Genomic DNA, 25,364 nt, shown 5'->3' on the forward strand with positions numbered 1-25,364 from the left:
ACATAACTGATCAAAAGATATGATTGATTGCTAATTGAATAGTATCCAGGGTGAACCTTAGATAATTAAAACCCCAATGATGAGAAGCAGTGTGGCGTAGTGGATAGAGCACAGGCCTGGGAGTCAGAAGGTCATGGATTCTAATCCTGGCTCTGCCATGTGTCTGCTGTGTGACCTTGGGCAAGTCACTTCACTTCTCTGTGCATCAGTTACCTCATCTGTAGAATGAGGATTGAGACTATGAGCCCCACATGGGACAGGGACTGTATCCAACCCGATTTGCTTGTATCCACCCCAGGGCTTAGTACAGTGCCTGGAACATAGTAAGTGCTTCAATGCCATAATTATTATCCAGCCCAGTACTCTGCCTCTAAAGGATGTTTGGAGAGACCATGTGATGCAGACCTTTCTTAATAATGTAATGTTGGTATTTGTTAAGCGCTTACTATGTGCAGAGCACTGTTCTAAGCACTGGGGTAGGCACAAGGGAATCAGGTTGTCCCACGCGGGCCTCACAGTTTTAATCCCCATTTTACAGATGAGGTAACTGAGGCACAGAGAAGTTAAGTGACTTGCCCAAAGTCACACAGCTGACAAGTGGCAGAGCCGGGAGTCGAACCCATGATCTCTGACTCCAAAGCCCATGCTCTTTCCACTGAGCCACGCTGCTTCTGGAACCATCTTGACAACCATCTTCATGTTAGGGATGCACTTTCAATCTCTAACTTAATTTATAATGGCCCTCTCATTTAGAATGCATATCTAAAACCTTAGTAGTATATTTTTAAGCACTTCATGCTAAACATTTAGGTTGATAAAGTATTATCAGATGATCCTGCTCAGATTAGATCTCTGCCGCAAATTGTGCTTTCAATCTATTTTACCCCCATTTCACAGATGAGGAAACTGAGGCCCAGAGAAGTGAAATTACTTGCTCAAGGGCTGTGACCCAGCAGGTCAGTGGCAGAGCTGGGAGGAGAACCTCAGCCCCCGAACTCCCAGGCCTGGGCTCTTTCTGTTAGGCCCCGTTGCATAACTTCCCAAGGAAACTACATTTTAGGTGGAAAAATACCGCCCTCACTTAGTTTTGAGTTTCAGAAGGGTATCTTGTTTCAGTCAGTGGTATTTAGAAGTGCTTACCATGTGAAGAACATTGTAATAACTGCTTGGGGAAGTACAATACAAAAGTTGGGAGATGCGATACCTGCCCACATGGAGCTTCTTGTCTACAGGGGTAGACAGACATGAAAATACATTAAATTGGGAAAATACTAGAATATCAGGATTTACGTAAGTGCTGTGTGGCTGGGGTGAGTATCAAAGTGCTCAAGTGCATAGTGGACGCAGAGGGGAAGGCAGATAGGGAAATGAGGGATTAGTAGGGGAAACCTCTTGGAGGAGATGTGACTTTTAGGATGGTTTTGAAGGTCGCGAAAATGGTGGCTAGCATGATTATTACAGAATCTGATAAGCAGTAATTTCATTCTCTCCTTGTTCATATCCTTTGGGCTTTTGTAGACCTCAATTTTTGTCTCCAAACAATCAATCTGTATATAGAGCATTGTGCTAAGCCCCTGGGAGAATACATATAACCAGGTTGGTAGACCCATTCCCTGACACAGAGTCTCCAGTCTCCACCCAGTCACCCTCCCCACCTCCACAGCATTTATGTATATATCCTTATACTCTGTTGCTTCCCTTATCTGTAATTTATAATGTCTTTCTCCTCCGTTAGATTGAAATAGTCTTGAAGTTTGTATTCATGCTCCCAACTGTATTGTATTCTCCGAGACACTGAGACTTTCACTCCTCTCGACTCTGGTGGGCAGGAACGCAGTCTGTTATATCCTTATATTGTACTCTCCCAAGTACCTAGTAAAGTGCTCTGCACACAGTAAGCACTCAATAAATACAATTGAGTGATTAAGTATGGTGCTTTATACACAATAAGTGCTTGATAAATGCCATTATTGATTGTCCCTCTGATTTAAAGCCCTGGAGTTGTCTAAAACCTAAGACAGCTCTGAATAACAAATATTGTACCACCACAAATGTCTTAAGAAATGCCATAATAATAATTACTATTATTATTGTAAAATCAGATCATCTAGAACCTTCTCTAACCCACATCTTCATTCTTAGTCCTTTGAGACCCTGACTCCAAACTCAATATGGGGGTATAGGCTGGTGCTCCCATCACCCCCCCCCCCCCCGACAGTCCATATGTGCTAGGATGCACTAAAGGATACTAGGTGCTACTTGGTTAAAATACAATAAAAGCCCTGACCTGGTGGATTAATAATCACCCCTTGAGGAATGAAGGGAAGGGTGCCGGAGTGAATTATCACCCTTATTAGTGTTTAAAGAACCACTGAATGCAGCTCCACAAACAATTAAAGCACATTACCAGCTCACAGAAAGTGTTGTGGCTTCCTCAACTGCAAAATGGGGATTCAATACCTGTTCTTTCTCCCATGTAGACTGAGCCCTATGTGGGACAGAGATGGTATCTAGCCTTATTAAATTAAATTAAAGCTCGTTGCGGGCAGGGAAGTTTTCTGTATATTGTTGTATTCTCCAAAGTGCTTAGTACAGTGCTCTGCACACAGTAAGCGCTCAATAAATACGATTGATGGGCTGCTTAACGCATAATAGGCGCTTAACGTATATCTTAAAATTATAACAAATGACAGCATTGATCTATGCTTCTCACTTACCATTGGCTACTATCTGCTCTGGGTGAAAGGGCTAGTAGGTATTTGCAAGGCTAATTTAGCAAACTCAAACTCTTTTGGGATTTGCCTCTCCAGATTAAGAGTTTTACAATTAGAAAAAGTGAAGACAAATGGAAGTTTCTTTATAAATAATCAAAGCACAAAAATGTTGTTTGAATCGCCCCTTACTCCTTGCAAACATCAAAGTGTGAGAAATGATTAGGTACTACAGTTTATCTGAACTGCATGTTAACATTAGTCTGAGAAGGAGGAAGTGCTGACTAGCAGGATATGCCAGAATCCAATAGTAACAGTTACCCAGATCTATTTGAGAGGTTTATTCCCTGACCAGCAGGATGGTAATGGCTTAGGCATTTTAAAGCCTTTTGAAAAATGACTACTACTGCATTGAATAAACCTTTCAAACCTCTGAGTCATAATCCTTCTCAGTGAATAAACCAGAGGAAATATACTCTATTTAGTATTTAGGCACATCTAACGCTGAGAGGTTTTTAAAAGATGGATTCTAAGCAAGTAGAAATCTGCTGTGCCTGATATTCAAGAGGAGGGCAAAATGGTAATCAATGTTAATGAAAGAACATTATCTTCCTTTTAAAATTGTACCCTGATCCCTAGGAGGGGATGTGAAAGTGGGGTTCTGCTCTGGTAGGCCCAACTTCAAGATTTTTTTTTTAAATGGTATTCGTTAAGCATTTACTATATACTATGTATTGGGAGAGATTTAAGATAATCAGGTTGGATACAGTTCATGTCCCACACAAGGTTCACAATCTTAGATGTCAAAGACTGAGACTTTGGGGGGTTTTGGCATTAAATTTCCTTGGCGCACCCCCCCCATCAAAACCTTTCAATTCGGTGCTGATCCAATAATAGGATCAAATCCGAGCACAGTGACTTCCTACCCACTGATTTATGAAGTCTGCTGCATAAATCTGCAGGCAGGGAGGCGCAAAGCTACTACCCCTCCTCCCCTGGAAAAGATAGAGAAGCAGCGTGGCTCAGTGGAAAGAGCACGGGCTTGGGAGTCAGAGGTCATGGGTTTGAATTCGGGCTTTGCTGCTTGTCAGCTGTGGGACTGTGGGCAAGTCACTTAACTTCTCTGGGCTTCAGTGACCTCATCTGTAAAAGGGGGATGAAGACTGTGAGCCTCACGTGGGACAACCTGATTACCCTGTAATTACCCCAGCGCTTAGAACAGTGCTCTGCGCATAGTAAGTGCTTAACAAATACCAACATTATTATTATTATTATTATTATTATTAAGAGATTTGGCCTTGCCCCTCTGCCTACCAAGAGAGGGGAAGTTTATTCATCACATCGCCACCAGGTGGCAATAGACTCTGCTTCTGGTCCGCCCCCGAGGCCAAGAGGGAAAAGGAAAACCTGAGATTTGTGCAGGGAAATATCTGCAAATAATAATAATAATAATGATATTGGTATTTGTTAAGCGCTTACTATGTGCATAGCACTGTTCTAAGCGCTGGGGTAGATCCAGGGTCATCAGGTGGTCCCACGTGGGGCTCCCAGTCTTCACCCCCATTTTACAGATGAGGGAACTGAGGCCCAGGGAATAATAATAAAGTTGGTATTTGTTAAGCGCTTACTATGTGCAGAGCACTGTTCTAAGCGCTGGGGTAGACACAAGGGAATCAGGTTGTCCCACGTGGGGCTCACAGTCTTAATCCCCATTTTACAGATGAGGGAACTGAGGCACAGAGAAGTGAAGTGACTTGCCCACAGTCACCCAGCTGACAAGTGGCAGAGCCGGGATTCAAACCCATGACCTCTGACTCCCAAGTCCGGGCTCTTTCCACTGAGCCACGCATAATCCCAATCTGGGTGGGAGAGAGGCCAGGTGGAAAACGTAGGGATGATAATATGGTATTTATTAAGAGCTTACTATGTGCCAAGCACTGGCGTAGAAACAAGGTAATCAAGTTGTCCCACGTGAAGCTCAGGGTCTTAATCTCCATTTTACAGAAGAGGTAACCGAGGCACAGAGAAGTGAAGCGACTTGCCCAAAGTCACACAGCTGACAAGTGGCGGAGCTGGGATTAGAACCACGACCTCTGACTCCCAAGCCCATGCTTAGTCAAGGCTGTTGATGGTGGCTCAAAATGTGAATCAGATCAACTTCTATCCCATTCACCTTTTGTCCGTTCCTTTGCAGGCCAGAGGCAAGAGAAAATGGCAAAAATATGTAGCGAGAGGGAATTTAAGAAAAGGGTTTAAGCTGGCCAGATCTGCTTGGAGAAGGGATGTCTTGTAAAAGTGGCCTCATCCGAGGGAACTTGTTGGATCAAAGGCACTAGCAAAGCCTTGGATTTGAGACTAAGTTGTGTGCAACGTAATATAGGAACAAACTGAAATCACTGGAGAAATTTCATATAAAAAGACCAGTGAAGGAGATGTAACAGAGTGGCTGAAAGCTGCAGTTTAAGAAAAAGAAGTCATAAAAAAGAGGAAAATTGACCACCAGAATTTCGCTTGGTTTTCAAAATGCCTGCAGATTGCCCAAGAATACCAGTTTCATAATAATAAACTAGAAACCTGCTCAATTATTTCATATAAAATAGTCTTTCAATTATTTCATATTAAACAGTCTTTTGGTATTTTAATTTGGCAACAACTTGAGTAAATATGGAATCACAATTTTGGTGACAGAAAATAAGGAATTTCAAGTATAAAAAGTACCATTAGAAACATTGTTTTTTGGGGGTTTTGCCTCCATACCTTCCTACTACATTAGACATTTGCTGGGAATATGAAGCCACGTGGCCTAGTGGAAAGAACCTGGGCCTGGGAGTCGGAGAACCTGGTTCTAATTCTAGCTCCTCCACCTGCTTGCTGTGAGAGCTTGGGTAAATCACTTCACTGCTCTGTGCCTCAGTTTCCTCATCTGTAAAATGAGGATTCGGTACCGGTACTCTCTCCTACTTAGACTGTGAGCCCCATGTGGGGCAGGGACTGTGTCCATCCTGATAATCTTGTATCTACCTCAGCACTTAGTGAAGCGCTTGGCACATAGTAAGCACTTAACAAATATCATCACCATTAAGAACCTGAAACATCTATCAAAATTTCAGAGGATTCACCATTCTACATGCAGCAGTATATTTCCCCAAATACTTAAGAAGGTAGCTCAGTCAAAGAAGACTCTATCTATTCATGCACACACATCCACCTAGGTGTACTGATACATCTTCTACCTGTAAAATTATTTGGTGTCTGACCCTCTTGCTGGACTGTAAGAACCTTGAGGGTAGGGATCTTCTGTTGTAATTTTGTTGTATTCTCCCAAGTGCTTAGAACAGTACCCTGTATACAGTTGGCACTAATAAATACTACTGATTGATCTACTACTAAAGATGAGAATTTGTAAATGGCTTGGAGCAATAAAGAAATATAAAACAATATCCATCTAGGAACCACAAAGACCTATGTTGAAATTCTGGCTAGTTAATACTGATTTACATAGGGAGTATGATTGCTGATCAATAATATTTAGTGAGTGAGTACTAGGCTTGATTTTTTCTCCCCCTCTATACTGTAAGCTCATTGTGGACAGGGAACATGTCTACCAACTCTGTTATATTATACTATTCCCAGTGCTTAGTATTCTGCACACCGTAAGTGCTCAATAAATATGATTAATTGATTGAGTAGATACAATAGAATTAATAGACATGATCCCTCCTCTCAAGGGTTTGTTTATTTTGAAAGGAGTGTGCTCAAGTAACTGTACAGTCCTCAGTTGAGTTTCTAAACTCTCATTTAGTTCATAGAGAAATTAACTAAGAACTCTAGAGTAAGTTACTTAAATAGGCAGCTCTAGCAGAGACACGTTCTAGTATAAGCAGACAGCGAATGAAGATCATACTGAGACTATTTCATGGGTGTTGGCTAATTTTTTTCTAAGAGAAGGTATATGAAGGAAAAGAAAGAAAAAGAGGGAAGACAAATCTGCAGTCAATGAGGAAGGGTGATAATAATAGTCCTTAAGCTCTTACTATGTACCGCACTTTGGAATAGGTACAAGATATTCAGATCAGATGCAGTCTCTCCCTTATATTCATTCATTCATTCAATAGTATTTATTGAGCGCTTACTATGTGCAGAGCACTGTACTAAGCGCTTGGGATGAACAAGTCGGCAACAGATAGAGACGGTCCCTGCCGTTTGACGGGCTTACAGTCTAATCGGGGGAGACGGACAGACAAGAACAATGGCACTAAACAGCGTCAAGGGGAAGAACATCTCGTAAAAACAATGGCAACTAAATAGAATCAAGGCGATGTACAATTCATTAACAAAATAAATAGGGTAACGAAAATATATACAGTTGAGCGGACGAGTACAGTGCTGTGGGGATGGGAAGGGAGAGGTGGAGGAGCAGAGGGAAAAGGGGAAAATGAGGCTTTAGCTGCGGAGAGGTAAAGGGGGGATGGCAGAGGGAGTAGAGGGGGAAGAGGAGCTCAGTCTGGGAAGGCCTCTTGGAGGAGGTGATTTTTAAGTAAGGTTTTGAAGAGGGAAAGAGAATCAGTTTGGCGGAGGTGAGGAGGGAGGGCGTTCCAGGACCGCGGGAGGACGTGACCCAGGGGTCGACGGTGGGATAGGCGAGACCGAGGGACGGTGAGGAGGTGGGCGGCAGAGGAGCGGAGCGTGCGGGGTGGGCGGTGGAAAGAGAGAAGGGAGGAGAGGTAGGAAGGGGCAAGGTGATGGAGAGCCTTGAAGCCTAGAGTGAGGAGTTTTTGTTTGGAGCGGAGGTCGATAGGCAACCACTGGAGTTGTTTAAGAAGGGGAGTGACATGCCCAGATCGTTTCTGCGGGAAGATGAGCCGGGCAGCGGAGTGAAGAATAGACCGGAGCGGGGCGAGAGAGGAGGAAGGGAGGTCAGAGAGAAGGCTGACACAGTAGTCTAGCCGGGATATAACGAGAGCCCGTAATAGTAAGGTAGCCGTTTGGGTGGAGAGGAAAGGGCGGATCTTGGCGATATTGTAGAGGTGAAACCGGCAGGTCTCGGTAACGGATAGGATGTGTGGGGTGAACGAGAGGGACGAGTCAAGGATGACACCGAGATTGCGGGCCTGCAGGACGGGAAGGATGGTCGTGCCATCCACGGTGATGGAGAAGTCTGGGAGCGGACCGGGCTTGGGAGGGAAGATGAGGAGCTCAGTCTTGCTCATGTTGAGTTTTAGGTGGCGGGCCGACATCCAGGTGGAGACGTCCCGGAGGCAGGAGGAGATGCGAGCCTGAAGGGAGGGGGAGAGGACAGGGGCGGAGATGTAGATCTGCGTGTCATCTGCGTAGAGATGGTAGTCAAAGCCGTGAGAGCGGATGAGTTCACCGAGGGAGTGAGTGTAAATGGAGAACAGAAGAGGAATATAAGAAGAGTTCCTTATATGGAACTCCCAGTCTAAAACCAGGTATTGAATTCCCATTTTGCAGATGAAGAAGCTGAGGCACAGAGAAGTTCAGTGATTTGCCCAAGGTCACACGACAGGTAAGTGGCAGAGCTGGGACCAGGTCCTCCTCTGCTGAGACCCTTGCTCTTTCGGCTAGGCCGCACTGTGGAACAGCTCAGGAACTCACTTTTGAAGTGTTCAACTACTTTTGAGATTTTCTGGGAACATGGTAGGGCCTAGAGCAAAAAGCCTGGGCTTGGGAATCAGAAGAGCCTGATCCTAATTTCAGTACTGCCTCTGGCCTGGTGTTTGACCGCGGGCCAGTCATTTAGCCTCTTGGCCTGTTTTCTCATCTGTAAAATGGGGATATGGTACCTCCTATCTCTAACTCTGAAACTGAACCCTGATGTTATTCATTCATTCAATAGTATTTATTGAGCGCTTACTATGTGCAGAACACTGTACTAAGCGCTTGGAATGTACAAATCAGCAACAGATAGGGACAGTCCCCGCCCATTGACGGGCTTACAGTCTAATCGGGGGAGACAGACCGACAAAAACAATACCAATAGTATTAACACATGTGGAACTAATGATAATAGTGTTAGCAGCTAATGATGATAATAATAATGATAATAATAACGATAATAGAATTGTTCCTCGGTATTGTATCTAACAGAGCACTTAACATGATGCTTGACACAGTAGGGCTCAACAAATATCATTCTGTTTATTATTAGCCAAAGGTATGTGTGGAGCAGGTGAATTCCTTGAGTCCCTACCTTTCTTTTGAAAAATAGAGCATATAGATACATGTGCTTTGCTATGCCTTACTCTAATCTCTCTCACTGTCCACCCCTTGCTCATGTCCTCCCTCCTGCCTCAAACTCTCTGCCCTTTAATATCTGACAGACTAACACTCTCCCCATCTTCATATACTACAAAAGGCCTTCCAAACTGATTTTTCATCTCCCCCCACTATTTTCCCTCCTTTCTATGCCATGTATGCACATCAGTCTGCACCCCCTAACCATTTAAATACTCACAAAGCATTCCTACAATGGTTACGTAGTTATCTCAATACTCACTTGCCTCCCCTACTTGTAATTTGTTTTAACATCCACCTTCCTGCTCTGGATTGTTAAGCTCCTTGATGTCTGGAACTTTATTGTACCCTTCCAAGTGCTCTTCTTGCAAAAAGTGCTCAATAAATACCAAGAATTGATATGTAGACAGCAATAATAATCATGGTATTTTTAAGCTCTTATAATTTGATTGGGTACAGTCTCTTTCCCACATGGGACTCACAGTATGTGGGCAGGGAATGTGACAGTTATATTGATGTATTGTGCCCTCCCAAGGGCTTAGTAAAGTATTCTGCACACAGTAAGTGCTCAGTGAGTATGATTGTTTGATTGATAAGAGGCAGGAGAGAACAAGTATCTTATCCCCATTTCACAGATGAGGCAATGGAGGCACAGAGAAGTTAAGTGATTTCCCTAATCAAACAGCAGCGAAGTGATGGAGCCAAGATTATCAATAATAATAATAATAATGTTGGTATTTGTTAAGTACTTACTATGTGCAGAGCACTGTTCTAAGCGCTGGGGTAGACATAGGAGAAACAGGTTGTCCCACGTGGGGCTCACAGTCTTAATCCCCATTTTACAGATGAGGTAACTGAGGCCCAGAGAAGTTAAGTGACTTGCCCACAGTCACACAGCTGACAAGTGGCAGAGCCGGGATTCAAACTCACGTCCTCTGACTCTTCCTACTGGGCCACACCGCTTCACACCATCCCTTGACTTAGATTGCGCGACTGTCGATTGTTCTCCCTGTGTGATGACTCATGCAAGAAACAGTGATGTGATGTCTGCCCTAGGGTTGGCCAGAAGAGTAGTTCTCTACAGAGCCTGGAACTGTTTGGGACTCTGCCTCTTGAACTCATGGCCTCCCTGACCCCTTTGTGACAATTATTTATATCGTCTATCTCGCCATTTAGACTGCAAGCTCACTGTGACCAGGGAATGTGTCTACCTACTGTGTTGTATTGTCACAAGCGCTTAGTGCAGTGCTCTGCACAACATAAGCATTCAATAAAAACAATTAATTGGTTGATCTGGAATCCTGAATGCCACCTTGGCCTCTCTGTCCCCGTAGCTTCCCAGCAATGGGTTCAAGGGAGGCAGGACCGGGCAAGGTGAAGGATACCTTGTCAGAAGGACAACGTGAAGGATACCCCTTTGGAAAGTGGGTCGGGCCATCTCCAAATCAATCCTCTCCTTTCCCAGGCATGTGTTTGACTCCTGCTCTGGAGATAAATAAATGCCAAAATAGAGATGGCAGATGAAGGCATCCTTATCCTCTCTTTCCGTGCAGCAAGGTAGCTCTCTGAAACCTTCGAGGTGCCTCCTGCTGAGTAAAGGGTCAGCATTTTCCTTTCAGGGAACACAATGCATGAATAAAATATATCCTTAATGGAAAACTGGGGTACCGGTACAACCTCCAGAGAACCGCATCAAGGAATAAATTCCTTGGCAGAGAGGACGATTCAGTCCTGAGGAAGCCGCCGGGCTTGGAAAACAACGCAGTTTTTGCCTACCTAACTACTCCAGGATTCTGTCAGAGGGACATAATCTGCGTAGAAACTCATTAGGGATTCCACAGGAATTAGTTTAAGATATTAAAGTGGACTGCTGAATGTGGATCAAATAAAACTTGGAGCAGGCAAGACTATATGGCGGCAGGAAGCTAGCAGAGAAAACTGGGAGTAAAAAGAGGCGGGTGTTCTGTAAACATAGAAAACAAGTTGCCAAATAGTTGCTGAAGTAAAAAGCATTGCCATCTGCAAAAGAACAGATTTTTCTCAGAAACACTGGGGGTTCAGTTCCACGCTTTCAAGTGCAGGAGAGTTCTAGCCATAATAATAATAATAATTGTGGTATTTGTTAAGTGTGCCAGACACTGTACTAAGAGCGAGGATGGATACAAGCAAATCGGGTTGGACACAGTTCCTATCTCATGTGGGGCTCACAATCTAAATCTCCATTTTACAGATGAGGTCCCTAAGGCCAAGGAAAGTGAAGTGACTAGCCCAAGGTCACACAGCAGACAAGCGGTGGATCCAGGATTAGAACCCATGACTTCTGACTCCCAGGCCAGTGCTCTATCCACTACACCATGCTGGGCCTCACCTGCCTCCTACCTTCTCTCTATTTTTTTCTCCATCCCGGCCCTCGATTCAGGCGTATCCCTTACTCGATCTCTAAAGGAACACAGTTACAATAATAATAATGGTGGTATTTGTTAAGCACATACTATGTACAAAGCACTGCTCTAAGCGCTGGAGGGATACAAGGTAATCAGGTTGTCCCATGTGGGGCTCACAGTTTTAATCTCCATTTTACAGATGAGGTAACAGGCAGAGAGAAGTTAAGTGGCTTGCCCAAAGCCACACAGCTGGCAAGCAGCGGAGCTGGGATTAGAACCCATGACCTCTGACTTCCAAGCCCGGGCTCTTTCCACTGAGCCATGCTGCTTCTCAGCCCAGTTATCAGTTATCAGCCCAGAGGGTTCCCCAATCAGGAACTGGCCTGGAGAACCGTCTGTAGGTCAGCCTGGGTCTAACCCCAATCCCAGAGCACTGGTATTTGAGGGGACCCTAACCCAGCAGCCTCTGATGACAGATGAGTCCTGTTTCATTAAAGAAAATGAATAAATCAAATGCCGAAGCTGACATCACAAAGAGAAAGGCATAAGGTGGCTCATCCAGTTTTCAACTTGGTTTTCCGTTTTGTTTTTTTTTTCCAAGGTTCTCCAGGAGCTCTTTTGTCACAGAATTTGTTCTTTGATGCATGTGGGTGTGAAGACTACATTCAGCATTTCCTCCTCTTTGTTTTTGAGAAGGTGGATAATTTTGTGGCAGTGGGGAGACCTGACTGAATGATGTATTTTTGTTGTTGCTGTTTATCAACAGCATTTGTTTTCCAGAAGTTAAAAGCTCAACTCCAGGAGGCAGGCTCTACATGGGTCATTGGGAATGCAGTGTGCGGTGCAATTAGGTCTTGGGGAGTGATTAGGACGCAGCGTGGCCTCCTTGCTCCAAATCGTGAGCTGCCGTTGATTCTTCCGGCTGCAGTTCTGTGCTGTTTCCTTGGGCGTGATTTTTTTTTTTCTGAGTCACCCAGAGCACATCCTCATTGAGATGGGGCCGGCGGCGGAGATGGCTGTCGAGCCTGATGTGCGCCATTAGGTAATTGTTCGAGTCTTCCTCCCAGCGAAGTCCCTGGCCCCCGCTGCACAAAAAGGCTGAGGGAGTGTGGGCGGTGAGCGTGCTGTGGGAAGGAGGGGAGGGGGAGCCAGCAAAGGGATGGTCCTGGCCCTTTCTGACTAGGAGCGTTTTCAAGGAAGCTCGGATTGGATCCATCTTTTGCAGTTTCCGGCATCGCTCCGTGCAAACAGTGGTTCCGGAGAGGCAGAGCTATGGGTGGGCAGATAAAACCGTTTGTGTCCAGGTGAAGGAATGGAAGTTGAGGTTGGTCTACAGAGTTCCAGTGGTGTGTCTGGCTTAATACCTCCTTTTGGGACTTGGGGTGTATCTGGGGTGGAGATTGTGTGTAGAAAAACAGTTCCGTGGACTGACAACAGACAGGTTCGTTTTCTGGTCGTGCAAGTTCCCCATGAGGAAATCACCTTCGTGTTGGGGCAGCACTGTGGAACAACCTGGTCCAATCGGGCTGTTAGTTCTTTTGGAAATGAATTTGCACACAATCTCTTCGGAGAGGCTCCCAGGATGGCATTTGGCAGGCCCTGGAGAAAAGCACGATGTTCTTGGAGGCAGGAGGCCTCTGCTCACTAAGAACCCACCGAGCCTGAGCCGGTCGTCGAGTTTGACACATTTAATCGGACAAGGGGGTGCCACCGCACTGCAGGAGTGGCACCTCCACATCGCTGGGAGTAAGAGGCATTGTGGGGAATAGGAAGCATCTTCTGTTCACCTACCTAGCAGACAAGAGTGGAAGGGGCAGGGGAGGAGCATTAGAAGCAGCTCATTTGGAGCTGGAAGAATAGTCAATTAAACCCCGGCTTTTCTCAAAGCATCCTCCGAAAGCCAGTTCGTTTGTTTCAGTAGCGACAGCGGTAAGAGTCTAAATTCACTTGAGACAAGACCAGCAACATTAGTAAAACAGCAGAAAATCAAAGTTATTCAATTAGTAGCATCATAATTGGGATTGCATTTTAAAACCAAATGCAGTATTTTTGCCATGCCATATGTCAAAAGACTAGTCCCAGGCCAGAAGGACTTAGGGTAACACAGCTTTTGTTTATCATCCTTTCTCTTCGCTGAGAGTCCCTCTGTAGGAATAAAAAAGCATCTTTAAAAAGACGAAACAAAAAATCTGTGTTGCTTGCAGTAAAATCCATTACCCGTCCAACCTTCCTCTGAATTCCATTCACATAGTCTTCTCATAGGCTATAAGGAGGTTCAATCTGTTCCAGAACAGTAATCACAGTCCATTAGACTCTATTCCCTATAGCTTTTGTTCCCAACTACATGCGATACCGTAATTGTGTGTGCTAGAGAAAGAGAGAAATAGATTAAAATATGTGTACGGTGTAGGAAGTATCATGGCTTAACTCTTAGAGAACCTCTGTACTGCTCCAAAACACAAAATCTACATTACAGGGCAAAGAAAACATCGTTACAAAGGCACATTGTTTTGGAAGAGATAATTATTTTGCATTTTTTTTCCTACTACAAAGGAACTACCCCAGACCTCAGGGTATAGAGTTGCTGCTGGAGATGACATTGAGCATTTGATATTTGCCCCACCCTCAACTCCACAGCACTTTTATGCATATCTTTAAATTATATATTATACATTACTTATTTATATCTAGGTCTGTCTCTCCCTCTAGACTGTAAACACTTTGTGGGTAGGGAGTATGTCTGCTAGCTCTGTTGGAGAAGCAGTGTTGCTCAGTGGAAAGAGCCTGGGCTTGGGGGTCAGAGGTCATGGGTTCAAATCCCAGCTCAGCTGTGTGACTTTGGGCAAGTCACTTCACTTCTCTGTGCCTCATTAACCTCATCTGAAAAATGGGCATTAAGACTGTGAGCCCCATGTGGGACAACCTGATCACCTTGTATCCTCTCCAGTGCTTAGAACAGTGCTTTACACATAGTAAGCGCTTAACAAATGCCATTATTATTATTATTACTCTTCCAAGTGCTTAGTACAGTGCTATGTACATAGAAAGCATTCAATAAATGCCACTGATTGATTGATTAACAAGTCATCACCAGTGGACTGAGCTCTCGCTATTCACTGTATAAATAATGTTGAAAGGAATAGAAAGGAGATTTCAGAATGTATTTTCAACCATATTCCTATTGCCTTCTTGGCTTAAGGGAGGAAGGAGAAAAATTATATCCAACAGAACAAGAAGTCATGAAAAAGCACCTACACAGAACATTAGAGAGTTCTAATCCCAGCTTCGCTGTGTGACTTTGGGCACGTCACTTATCTTCTCTGTGCTTCAGTCTCATCTGTAAAATGAAGATTAAGACTATGAGTCCTATGTGGGGCAGGCACCGTGTCCACCCTGATTGTCTTGTATCTAACCCAGCGCTTAGTACAGTGCCTGGCATATAGGTAAGCTCTTAATAAATACCATAAATAAGTGCCTTAAGAGCATGTTGAAAAAGCTTAGGCATACTGGGATCTGTGAGAGTTCAGATGTGGAATCATTTGGTAGGGAAATAAGAAAACTGACACATGGGATAGGTTCATGCAGCACTAAGAATATTTTGCTTCCACTAATATGAATTGACTCCGTGATCTACTTCAACAGTCCCTTTCTTTATCTGCTTTAGCCATCTAATATTTCCTCTGGATGGTCCCCCTTCCCTCCTCTGGCACTTTACATTTATTAGATCAAAAAAGAGCTCATTTTCCCTTCTAAATGCTATCTTCTTCCTAACTTTACATCACTATTAAAAACATCAGTTTTCTCCCTGTCTCAAAAGCCCCTCAAATTCAGTATCATCTTTAACTTCACAGTCTTTTCCCTCTCCCATTCACTGGAATTCTGAATCCTGCCAATTCTGTCCCTCCTTCTCCACATATACTGCAGCCACCGTGGTTCTGGTTTCATGCCTTCCTGGTTGTAGTACTCTTTCTGAAACCTCTAACTTTCTAATTTGCCCTCTCTAGGAACACATTATGACATACAGTATGTGTTGTAGGGGTTATCACAATTTTACCAATGAGAAAATGAGGCCTAAAGAGACTAAAGCTGAATAGTCAGTAGGAGAGGAGGTATCATGGAAATTGAAGGGGATCGGATGATCATAACCACTAATCCACGTTGCCTCCCCTAAAATATCAAAATCAGGGTTCATGAATTGTTTATGCAGTACCAATCAATCATATTTTTTGAGTGCTTACTCTGTGCAGAGCACTACTAAGTACTTGGGAGAGTACAATATAACAGAGTTGGTAGACCCTTTCCCAGGCCACAGTGAGCTTAAAGTCTAGGGGGGGTGAGAGGCATTAATATAAATAAATAAATTCCAGGTATGTATATAAGTGCTAAGGGACTGAGGGATGGGGGTGAATAAAGGGAGCAAATTAAAGAGCAAGGTCGGCAAAGAAGGGAGTGAGAGAAGAGGAAATGAGAGCTTAATAAGGGAAAGCCTCTTGGCGGAGATGTGTACATTGCTCTCCTATCCCGCCAACCTGCTCACTGTGCTTTGATCTCATCCCTCCCCATTCAGAACCAACAGATCATCACTCTCCCCGTCTCCGAAACCTGACCAAAATCACATAAACCTGACCAAAATCACATAAACCTGACCAAAATCACATAAACCTAACCAAAATCACATCTTCTCCAGGCAGCCTTTCCTGACTAATCTCAACCCATTTTATTTTCCCTTCTTACTTCATCATCTACTGCACTTGTATCTGTGCCCAGAAAGCTCTTTGGTACATTCCAACCCCAAAGTACTTATGTACTTGGCCTTAAACTCTGTGGCTTTGCCTACCTGTAATTCATTTTAAGGTCTGTCTCCCCTACTATTCTGCAAGTTCCTGGAGGGCAGAGATCTTGCCTTTCTACTTATCTGTACCCTTCTTCACAGACATCTTCAGATTGGTAGTCTTTTTCTTTCCTCTCCTTCATACCGTGCCTTTTCTTAGAAGAAATTAGATATGACCTATGATAATAGTCTCAGTATTGTCTTAATCATGTGGATTACTCTTAATAGTCTCCCTACTTGTCTCCCTGTCTCAAATTTCTCCCCTCTTCAGCCTATTCTACATGCAGCTACTTATATTTTTTTTTTATTGCCACTGGAATATATCACCTCCCACCTCAAAACCCCTTAAGGCCTACCCATGCATTTTTACATGCCACAAAAAGTACAAACTCTTAGATGTTGGTTTTAAGACTCTTTACCAATTGACTCTGTTACCCTTTTGCTCTCTTTTCCTCTAGCACCCAAGCTCACACCTTAGCTCCTCTTAAGATGACTTCTAACTGTCCTGGTTTATGAGTCTCTGAACACTGAGCTACTCCTTTCCTCCACATAGCAGAATTCCCTTCCCCTTTAAGTCTTCCAAAACTTGTCTCTGACCAGAAAAATATGGTAGTAGAAGGAACATTGCCATGGTCTGGTCGAATAGGCCTGGAGGAAAGAGGTATTTATTGAGCTCTTACTATGTGCAGAGCACTGGACTGAGTCCTCCAGAGAATACAATAAAACAGAGTTGATAGACCCATTCCCTGCCCACAAGGAGCTTACAGTCTAGCAGGCATTTATAGTGTAAAGTCCAGGGACCTGGGTTCTAGTCTCAACTATGCTACCAACCAGCGCATAATCTGGGGCACATCCCTTAGCTTCTCTAGTTTTTAGAAATTCATTGCTCAAATAATTTTACAGTTCAACTGTATAATTCAGACACAAAGTGACTATAGATTTCTAATTTCGAAAATAGTTTGGAGAGTAGCAAGTAAACAACGCTTCCTTTTCTATGATAACTTTACCTCCTTTGGAAGTATTCTGATAAAGCCGAGGCTGAAATGCTGAGATTTTTCCTCCAATCTCTCTGTGAATGTTAGAAATGCCAGATTTAATTGTATCAGGGCTCCATGAGGCCTTCCTGTTGCTACTTCTAAGTCCCCTAATAATAATACTAATAATGATTGTGGTATTTGTTAAGCCTACTATGTGCCAGGCACTGTACTAAATGCTGGGGTGGATACAAGCAGATTGGTTGGACAAGGTCCCTGTCCTACATGAGGCTCACAATCTTAATCTCCATTTTACAGATAAGGGAACTAGAAAAGTGAAGTGACTTGGCCAAGGTTACACAGCAGACAAGTGGCGGGATTAGAACCCTATTCCTTCTGCCGCCCAGGCCTGTGCTCTATCTACTAGGCCACATTGCTTATCCATAAGCACTCAAGTACTTCCCTACCCCAAGAACCTATGTGTACATGTCTTCGAACTATTTTAGATCCCCCTGTGTGTAGTTTATTTTAGGGTCAGCTCCCCAACTAGACTGCAAGATCCTTGAGAGCAGCAATCATGTTTATTAATGCCATTATATTCTCCCAAGCTCTTAATGCAGTGCTCTGCACAGAGAAAACTTTCAATAAATATTCTAATTGATTGAGGGCAGCATGATCTAGGTTTTTTTCCTTCTCTACTGTCCTCTGGATTCATAAATTGACATCAAAAGCCATACTTTAGGTGCACATTCTCTGTCTCTGACTTCCTCTCTCTCACACACCCTCACCTGTGTGTTAAGCTTTAGCAAAGTCTGATGCATTCCTTCTTAGGAGCACAATCTTCCCTATAAGCCTCTGGCCCTTTGTTATAGCACTAGATCTAGTCTTCAATATAGTAATCTCGCTAGGAGGATTTCTATCCTAATATTATGTCTGACTGAAAGGTATTTAGAGATATCATATGTAGCAGTAACGCATAGAGTTTTCTATGGCATTTCATATTTTCAAAGTTCTGTGCAGTAAGTTACACCATCTCACACCATCTTTCTGAAATATACAGCTTCGATCTTACTACTGATAGGTGTCTCCATAGCTGGCTCACAGGTTAATAATGACAGTAATAATTGCATTTGCACCCTTTAGTCACCCTTCCCTGAGCCCCACAGAGTGGCTTAGTGGAAAGAGTACGGGCTTGCGAGTCAGAGGTCGTGGGTCTAATCCTGGCTCCGCCACTTGTCAGCTGTGTGACTTTGGGCAAGTCACTTAGCTTTTCTGTGCCTCAGTTACCTCATCTGTAAAATGGGGATTAAGACTTTGAGCCCCACGTTGGACAACCTGCTTACCTTGTATCTTCCCCCAGTGCTTAGAACAGTGCTTGGCACATAGTCAGTGCCTAACAAGTACTTTAATTATTATTATTATGAACATATCTGTAATTTATTTGTAGTAATGTCAGTCTTCCCTTCTAGACTGTAAGATCTACAATAATAATAATCATGGTATTTAAGTGCTTATTATTTGTCAAGCACTGTTCTAAGTGCCAGGGTAGATACAAGGTATTCAGGTTAGACACAGTTCCTGTCCCAAGTAGGGCTCACAGAGTTAATCCCCATTTTGCAGGTGAAGTAACTGAGGCACAGAGAAGTGAAGTGACTTGCTCAAGGTCACACAGCAGACAAGGGGAAGAGCTGAGATTGGAACCCACATCTTCTGACTCCCAAGCCCACGTGTTTGCCATTAGGCCTCTAGTCCATGCTACTTTGTTGTGGGGAGGGAACTTGTCTACTAAGTCTGTTGAACTGCACTCCCCAAGTGCTTAGTACAGTGCTCTGAGCACAGTAAGTGCTCAAAAAATACAATTGATTGATGATTAATAATTGTAGTATTGGTTAAGCACTTACTATGTGCCCAGCACCGTGCTAAGTTCTGGGGTAGATACATGGTAAATGGGTCTGACACAGGCCCTGTCCCACATGGGGCTCACAGTTTGAAGGGGAGGGAGAACAGATGAGGAAGCTGAGTCAAAAAGCAGTTGTGGGATGCCTGATCTTTCACAGCCAGCTAGTAGTGGAGGCAGGACTAGAACCCAGGTCTTCTGACTCCCAGGCCCGTTCTCTTTCCACTAGGCTATACTACTTCTCAAGGTTGCACCTAGAGGAAAGTTACCAAATGATTCAGTGACTTTCGGGAGACCTACCTTAAGTGGTCTCTCTGAGGGGTTGGTACTGAACTGATTTTGTTCGGAATCTTTAAAGATGACTTGGATGAACTACTAAAAAACAGACTCAACAAATTTCCATAAGATAATAAATTGTTTGGGATTGCTACTGCTTTGGAAGACAAAATTAAAAGCTGCCTACGTCACTGGAGAAAATGTTCTTAAAAACAGGATGAAATTCCAGAGGAGAGTAAACATAAGAACAGAAACAACACAACTACAGACTGGGCAAGACTCTTTAGTCTTCAGTCTCTCGACTCTTTAGTCAAGAAAGAGTTGGGGACATAGAGGAAATCTAAATCAACAGTGTTGTGGTGTCATTAATGAAAGAACTAAAGCTTTATTGGGATGTACTCTAGTATATACAGAGACTTGGGAAGAGAGAATGTAATAGTAATAGTAATTATTAAGCATGTTTTGGGTGCAGAGCACTGTACTAAGTGCTGAGGGAGAATATGCAGTTGGGAAATGAACACAGTCCTATCCCTCGGTTGGCCCACAGTCTGCAGGATCAATCGCTCTTTAGTAGTAACTGATAGCCTACTGTGTGCAGAGCACTGTCCTAAGCACTTGTGAGAATTAGCCATGATCCTTTTCCTCAAGGAATTTGCACTTTAGTGGGGGAGATGTTGCTTTGAAATGAAAAAGAATAGTAGATGGCAGAGCATGGTTTAGTTTTCCCTGTATCAACAGTGGAACATTGCACTGCGGTTAACAACATTGTTAAATAGCCACTGTCAAAAGGCAAATAATCAATAGGGTGTTGGTATAAATGGATCTCCTATTCAATCCATCACTAAATTCTGTCAGTTCCACCTTCACAACATCGCTAAAATCTGCCCCTTCCTCTTTATTTAAACTGCTTCCACGTTAATCCGATCATTTAACTAAACCTGCTTTGAGTACTTTATCAGCCTCCTTGCTGACCTCCCTGCCTCCTATCTCTTCCCCACTCCAGTCCATACTTCACTCTGCTGCCTGGATCATTTTTCTAACAAAAATGTTTGGTCCATGTTTCCCTACTCCCCAAGAACCTCCAGGGGTTGCTCATCTACCTCTGCATCAAACAGAAACTCTTTAACTCCTTATGGGTTTTAAAGCAGTCAATCACTCTGCCCGCTCCTACCTCACCTCACTACTCTCCTGCTACAACCCAGCCTGTACACTGCGTTCCTCAGATGCTAATCTTAATCACTATACCTCAGCCTCATCTATCTCTCCGCTGACCTCTCTCCCATATCCTACCTCTGGCCTGGAAAGCCCTCCCTCCTCATATCAGACAGATAATTGCTCTCCCCCACTTCAAAACCTTATTGAAGGCACATCTCCTCCAAGAAGCAGTCCCTGACTAAGGTCTTCTCTCCTCTTCTCCCACCCCCTTCTGTATCACCCTGACTTGCTCCCTTCCTTCATCCTCATCCCAGCTCCACAGCACTTTATGTACATATCTGTAATTTATTTATTTATGTATATTAATGACTGCCTCACCCTGTAGATTATGAGCTCCTTGTGAGCAGGGAATGTGTCTGTTTGTTGTAGTATTGTACTCTCCCAAGCACTTCGTACAGTGCTTTGCACACAGTAAGCACTCAATAAATACAATTGAATGAATGCATGAATGAACTTGGGTTCTCATCTCAGCTCCATAACTTGTCTGCTGTGTGACCTTGGGGAAATCACTTCACTTCTCTATGCCTCAGAGAATTTAGACTGTTAGCCCAGTGTGGGACAGGGTCTGTGTTCAACCTAATTATATTGTATCTACTTCCATTGCTTAGTACAACACCTAACGTATAGTAAGCGCATAATGAATACCATTATAAAAGGAGAGGAATGGGGAAATGAGGGCTTAGGGAAGGCTTCATGGAGGAGATGGAATTTTAATATGGCTTTGAAAGTGCGGAGAGTGGTGATCCGCACCTTCATGATATATTATGTGGGAGGGAGATCCAGGCCAGAGGAAGGACGTAGGCAAGAGCAACTCTTTAGAGGATAGTTGAGGTCCAGATGTACGTGAGAGCAGCTTGCCTGTTTGTAGGCATTCCAAGCATTTAAATAATGCCTCCTCTTTTCTGTACCTGATCAAAATAATGAAGTGTCTTCTTGCCTTCACTGCCCCTCCCACTTCAGGAATGATGCAGTGAGAAACTGTCTGAAGTTCTGTTGCTGTAGCAAAGCCCATCGCTTCCAGCAGCCCTGCTTTCTGGAGGTCTGCTCTTCCAGGATCCACCATATATATCATCTAGCATTGCATTTTAAGAACTGACGTGGGCTGGGCCAAAGCACGTGCATCACTTGGGTTAGAATGAATAGCTCTTTGAGAGGATGCTAAGCTTAATGAAGAAAGGAAAAGGACCTAAAAAGTCACATTTTTCAGCCTGTTGATTTGTTGTTTTAGAGGCTAAAGTAGATTCAATTTTCCTATAGATGCAACTCAGATTTCTTCAGCCTGGGAAGAAAAAGCCTGTTATTTTTCCTCACTGCTAAAACTTTATCGTTTTTTATATTATGACTTGGGCCTAATTCAGCTGCACCAGGGGTTTGTCGGACTGAGATGATCTAACAATTTACTATTTCAACATGATCTAAATGATCAGCAGAGCTGCCAACCAAGAAAGGAGAATGTAGGTTTACAAAACTCGCAGAAAAAACTCGATTTGAGGGTTGAAGTGTCAGCTAGATTTTTAATGACTGATTTCCAGGAGCAGATGTTGGAGGAACTGGGCTGGGCTGATGCTCACTAGGCTGGGCCAGGGGAGGCCTGCATCCACCCTCTAGACTGTAAACTCACTGTGGGCAGGGAATGTGTCTATTGTTGTATTGTGCTCTCCCACATACTTAATACAGTGCTCTGCACACTGTAACTGCCCAATAAATGCCACTGAATGAATGAGCGAAAGTGCCAATGCCCTGGGGTAGAGGGAGCGGTTGCCCCCACAGCCTCGCTCATCCCAGATCTCTTACGAGACCTGACTCCATTTCCATGTCCCCATTTACCCCCAAATTCCTGCTCCCGCCCCCTGACCCCCAGCCTCGCTCATCCCAGGTCTCTTATGAGAGCTGAGCCCATTTTCGTATCCCCGTTTACCCTAAAATCCCTGACCCCTTTTCACCTCCACATGCATAGTGGAAAATTGTGTCCCTTTTCAACCACGTGGCTCACCCAAGGGCTGGGTCTACATAGGGCCAGGGGAGTTTTTTAAATGGAAAATTTTCCCTGGAAAAATCTCCTCTTTTGGACTGTCAGGACAGAGCAAACAGAACATTTGTCACCAACACAAGATTTCGGGGGTGGCACCAGGCCAATAAGGTGGCCGTTTCAGGGGCCCCTGGAGGGAGCCTTTACAAGGGGTTAACTGCCCGATGGACTCCACCTCCAGGCCTGGCCAGGAGGGAGTCTTGACATGGGGCTGCCTGCCCGATGGACCCTGGCGTGTCAGACTCTGGTTCTCCTAGAATGCGGGAGTGGCGTCTCACGGAATCCCACCTTAGGGAAGGCTTGTACTCTCACACGCCCCCCACCCCCACTGACTTCACAGGGTGGCTCCTCAGCCCCTTTGGCCACTGCTGCCACTGCAGGAAATATTTCAAGTTGTTCTAAGACATTGAGGAAGTCTCATTAGACTAAGCCTAAGTCCTCTTTTCCCTGGCTCCTTCTCCCTTCTGCGTTATCTATAATAATAATAATAATGTTGGTATTGGTTAAGCGCTTACTACGTGCAGAGCACTGTTCTAAGCGCTGGGGTAGACAAAGGGGAATCAGGTTGTCCCACGTGGGGCTCACAGTCTTGATCCCCATTTTGCAGATGAAGTAACTGAGGCACAGAGAAGTTAAGTGACTTGCCCACAGTCACAAAGCTGACAAGTGGCAGAGTCGGGATTCGAACCCATGACCTCTGACTCCAAAGCCCATGCTCTTTCCGCTGAGGATCTCTGGGCACTTGATATTTGCCCCACTCTCAACCCCAGAGCACTTGTGCACATATCTTTAAATTATATATCATAAATTATTCATTTATATTAATATCTGTCTCACCCTTTAGACTGTTAGCTTGTTGTGGGCAGGGAAAGTGTCTGCCATCTCAGTTGTACTCTCCCAAGCACTTAGTATAGTGCTCTGAACATAGTAAGCACTCTATAAATACCATCGATGATGACCGATAACTAAACCATTAGAGTTGATGCTGCAGAAGGGGGATGAGGAGTTTGGCAAAATTCACTTTCTGCTAGATAAAATTCTGCTCAGATCCTGGTTTGATGCTGCCTTAAGGGATCACTTTTAAGAACATAAATCATTGAGGAAGCACAGTACATTTACCTTCTGGCTGTGTGTGTGTGTGTGTGTGTGTGTTCATAAAGGGACTTTTTTTGTCAATTAATAGTATTTTTGGAGTGTTTACTTTGCGCAGAGCACTGTAGTAGGCACTTGGGAGAGTTCAATAGGGTGATTAGACATGATATTTGTTCTCGAGGAGCTTTCAATATAGGGAGGGAGACAGACACTAAAATAAGTTACAGTTGGGGAAAGGAACAGAATTAAAAAATATGTATGTAATTGCTCCAGTGGGTGGGTAGAGGAGGAGGACCCAAGTGAAGCACAAGTGCTGTAGCAGCTGTCAGGGTGGAAAATAGGGTGGGGAAATGAGATTAATCAGGAGGAGCTTCCCGGAGGAGATGGGACTTCAGAAGGGCCTCAAAGATGGGGAAAGGAGTGGTATGCTGGATGTGACATGGGAGGAAGTTGCAGGCCGAAGGGAGGGTATGAGCAAGAGGTCAACAGCCACAAGACTGTGAGCCTGTTTCTAGACTGTGAGCCCATTGTTGGGTAGGAATTGTCTCTATTTGTTGCCAAATTGTACTTTCCAAGCACTTAATTTAGTGCTCTGCACATAATAAGTGCTCAGTAAATATGACTGAATGAATGAATGAAAGGGATGACAACAAGGCAAAATGAGTGGGTACACTTCAGAGGAGAAAGCCTGTGAGCTGGATAATAGAGAGAAGTAAGGATGAGTGCAGGGAGAAAGCTGATTGAGTGCCCTAAAGCCATTGGCCATAAAGAATGGACAACCTTGGGGCTTTTTGGAAAATAAGAAGAGTGTCACATAAGATGTTTTGGAAAAACGATTTGGGGGGCAGCGTGAAGTATGGACTGAAGAGGGATGGGACTGAAGGCAAGAAGTCTGCAAGGAGGCTGAGTCAGTATCCATTGGAACAATTAGTGGTATTTATTGAGCTCTTACTGAGTGCAGAGCACTATACTAAGTGCTTGGAAGAGTTTAATACAAGAGAGTTGGCAGATGTGTTCCTGGCCTACAAGGGGTTTGCAGTCTACAGAGGGAGACAGACATTAAAATAAATTGTGGTTTGCTTTCCCCTTTCAGGATTGCACCTGGAGAGTTTCCAGTACGTTACCAGTCTTGGCTGTGGGAGGAAGAGCCAAACAGAGGCATACTCATTCCATTCCTAGCTTGGGCAGTGGCTAGCGAGTGGAAGGCAATCTGATACAAGTCCAAACTCACCTGGGCTGGGCAGTTGCGGCACGGGAGAGAGTCGAGGGTGGAAACTCAAGTTTACTGCACGAAAGAAGGCAATGGTAAGCCATTTATGTATTTTTACCAAGGGAACTCTATGGATACACTACCAGAACTATTGCAGATGGAGATGGGGCGTTCAGAGAGAGGTGAGTCCATGGAGTCGCTTTGGGCCGGAAATGACTCGACAGCATAAGACAAGACAAGACCTAAGCGTTGTGGGTCTGAGGGCGACATGAATATCAAGTGATTAAACAGTACAGATCCAAATGCATAGGCAGAAGTGTTAAAAGGTCTGACTTCAAGTTAGCGTGGCCACATCTTTGGAAGGGAAATTACTGATGATTTCCCCCTCCCCTTCATTAGAAAGAAAAAAAACCCCACCAATCTATAACTCCAGGAATGGACTGATTATATTGCACTTATTTTTGGAGAGCCCAGCACATCACGAAGAATA

General features: G+C 44.1%; 1 non-coding gene across 1 annotated transcript; it reads left to right on the top strand.

Moving 5' to 3' along the window:
- The first annotated feature begins 24,747 nt into the window (after window positions 1–24,747).
- On the top strand, window positions 24,748–24,885 carry LOC114816398. Its single transcript, XR_003764166.1, has one exon. It is a non-coding gene; the product is annotated as a small nucleolar RNA SNORA7 (small nucleolar RNA).
- The last annotated feature ends 479 nt before the right edge of the window (window positions 24,886–25,364 follow it).

The sequence above is a fragment of the Ornithorhynchus anatinus genome, chromosome 1, assembly GCF_004115215.2.
Source record: "Ornithorhynchus anatinus isolate Pmale09 chromosome 1, mOrnAna1.pri.v4, whole genome shotgun sequence".
Lineage (NCBI taxonomy): Eukaryota > Metazoa > Chordata > Mammalia > Monotremata > Ornithorhynchidae > Ornithorhynchus > Ornithorhynchus anatinus.